Source organism: Nannospalax galili, unplaced genomic scaffold (genome assembly GCF_000622305.1).
Source record: "Nannospalax galili isolate Female #2095 unplaced genomic scaffold, S.galili_v1.0 scaffold929, whole genome shotgun sequence".
Lineage (NCBI taxonomy): Eukaryota > Metazoa > Chordata > Mammalia > Rodentia > Spalacidae > Nannospalax > Nannospalax galili.
In genome coordinates, this window is record NW_008359591.1 from 1,220,204 (window position 1) to 1,223,519 (window position 3,316).

At 33.7% G+C, this 3,316-nt stretch overlaps 1 pseudogene; it reads right to left on the bottom strand.

Moving 5' to 3' along the window:
- Positions 1-610: 610 nt before the first annotated feature.
- Positions 611-1,529, bottom strand: LOC103725984 (annotated as a pseudogene).
- Positions 1,530-3,316: the final 1,787 nt, after the last annotated feature.

Consider the following 3,316-nt stretch of genomic DNA (forward strand, 5'->3'; position numbering starts at 1 on the left):
AACAAAATAAAGAAAATTTCAGGAAAGGAAAAAGAATGATAGGATTTATAAACACTGAGTTTTTGTTTAAATAATATAAATTCAAAAAACTTTAAAGTATATGCATCTGGAAAATAAGAGTTTATAAATTTCATGAAGACAGTATTGTAAATTCATTTCCTCCTTTGAGCATGGATTTAAAAACAACTAATACTGAAATATGTCCTCAAATACCTCATTAACAATGTTTATTTTAGTGTATGAGTGTATTACCTGCATGTACATACATGCACCCATGTTGCACAATAGCCATGGTGGTCAAAGAGAATGCCAGGTTCCCTAGAACTGGAGTCATGGATGTGTTAGCTGCCATGTGGGTGCTGGGAACTGAACCCCAGTGCTCTGAAAGAGCATTTAGTGCTCTTAACTGCTTAGCCATCTCTCCAGCACCCTCACTAACAATTTTATAATAATAACATTGCTCAGAGAGGCATTCATAGTCTATATTATTACTTTATTTAACAAGGTATAAGAATCTCTATCATTTGCAAAGCTGCAGGGCCAAATATGATGCATTTAAAGAGAAAAAAGAGACAATAGAAAGAACCTTCAAGTTTTATGAAAATAGATATCATCTTATGAGTTTTCTCAGGGCACCTAAAATTTCTTTGTTTCTTAGGCTATATAAATAAAAGGGTTTAGCAGAGGAATTACTATTGTGTAGAACAGTGAACGCCTTTTACACTGATACTTTTCTATACTAGATCCAGAGAGCACATATATGAAGAAGAGAGTGCCATAGAACAAAGAGACAATAGATGGGTGCTGCAGGTGGAGAAGGCTTTGCTTCTGTCCTTCTCAGACTTTGTTTTCAGAATAGCAAAGAGGAGGACATAAACATAAGAGACTATGATATACATAAAAGTACTAAATTGTATAAAATAGCAAAAATAAAAATCACCAATGTATTAATTGATGGATCAGTACAAGAAATTGTATATAGTTGCACAATTTCACAATAGAAATGATCAATTATATTGGACCTACAAAAGTTAACCAAAATAATAATCCCATATGAATTAAGGAATGTAGAAATCCAATTATATATGACTTTATATATGACACACTTTTGAACTGAGTGCACAGGCTGTTGGACATCACCACTAGATAGAGCAAAGGATTGCATATGGCTACATAGGGATCATAAGCCATCACTACCAGCAGGTAACGTTTCATGGCTGCAACGGAACAAAAAAAATTGGGCAAAACACTCTCCCATTGATAGCAGGTCATTATTATTTTAAAAGCTCATTAGCATCTTTAGAGTAACTGAAGATGAAGAACAGGCATCAGTAAAGGCTAAATTTCCAAAGGAAAAGATACATGAGTGTGTGAAGATGGGGGTCCTTCCAGATTAAAAAAATTAATCCAAGGTTGCCCAGCACGGTGGTGATGCAAATCAAGAACAATACCAGGAACAAGGGAATTTACAGCTCTGTTATTCCTTTGAGAACAAGTTCAGTGACCTGGGTCTTGTTTTCTTCCATCATATTCCTTCAAACTGCTCACTATAAAAAGAGAAGAGACAAAGAAAATGTGATTAAGACTCATTTTGTATTGAATTAGAGTGTAATCTCATGTTCCTATGTTCTAAATGTTTCCTTTTTGTTTTTATTGGGGGTAAAGAGTTAAGACAGGGTTTCCCTGTAGCCCTAGTAGGACTGGAACTCACTATGTTAACCAGGTGGTTCTGATCTCACAGATATCTACCTGGCTCTCCCTCCCAAGTGCCAGGACTAAAGGTGTGTGTCACTACACCAACCTGAAATGCTTCTTCATCAAAAGATATGAAAGGTACTGTTTCTTTTTTTAAAGGTATACCAGAAATAGGAAGTATTTTCTAAACAATGTTGATTGTAATTTTTAGATAGCCACTGATCTAAACAGTAAATGAGGAAGCAATTCCAAGTGATTTAGCCTCATGCAATTACTGATATATATGACAGATATGTTGTATACAGAATATGACAAATACACGATATCTTTATACTAAAGTGTCTTAAAGAAAAACTAACTCAATTTGAATAGTCTCTTTTTCAACTTCCCATGAAATATTTCATACTTATTACTAAGAATCTATTTATTGGACAAAGTGATGGTGTAGGTAAAATTATTTTCATTCTAGTGTGCAATGTATTTTTAACATACACCCCACAAGCATCTCCCACTTTTCTTTCCCCTTCTTCTAATTCATTTTGACTCCCAAATGATATCATTTCTTCTTTAATACCATATATAGCATTCATACTTTTCATATGGAAAAGAAACTGTCTTTGCTATTAATTATATGTATGTATAATTCTTTCATCATTACAGATTAGTCAAAGAATAAGATGGTTACTTTAAATCTTTTTTCAGTTCATGTCTGTCCCTTACCATTATTTTACCTGATTATGCATTAATAAAAACTCTCACAAATTTCTAATACACTCGTGTATTTCTTTTCAATAAAATATGTGTAAAGAATCAAGATCCTTTCTATTTCATGAGTGAAATTATCAAAGTAAATCTGAAATGAAATGCTACAAAAGAAACTACAATTAAAGGAATGGCTTGATTTTCAATACCTGTATTCAACTTAAGTATTAAGTATGGCAGAGTGCATAGGGTTCAGTGGGAGTATAAGGGGAGGCATGGATGGGGGAGGGGTTCTCAGTTTGAGTGAGAAATGTTGTAGTAATTTATAAAGCTCAATAAAAATGTTCAAAAATATAAAAATTATAAAATCATTAAAAAAATAAAACTTACAGGGACAATTTCAGAAGACACAGAGGTAGTTGATAACCACAAGGAAACAGATTTTTCCAGACAGCTGGAAAGTTATTCATATGAACTCACAGTAATGGTAACAGCATGCACAAGACCCATGCAAGCTCAAGCCAGACAAAATCCCAGCATAGAAGTGAGGAAGTGGATAAGAAGCCCCAAACTTGGTTGAGGAACTACTGGTAACTTATATCTACTGAAAAAGGAGAGCTGGATTTTTTTAAGTGTGTGATGCTAGACAGGTAAACCAGGTTCCAATGGATGTATGCACTCCCATTTGGGGACACAATCTTAACTCAATATGCATATATAAATATATGAGACAGAGAGAGACAGACAGAGAGATAGAGAGAGAGAGAGAGAGAGAGAGAGAGAGAGAGATAAATAGGGGAGAGGGTCTAAATATAATCAAAACATATTTAATGAAATTTTCAAAAATTCGATTTAAAAACTATAGACTCTTTATAGAAAAATCAACTGACAGAAAAACTTAAGCAAATTTATTGATGGT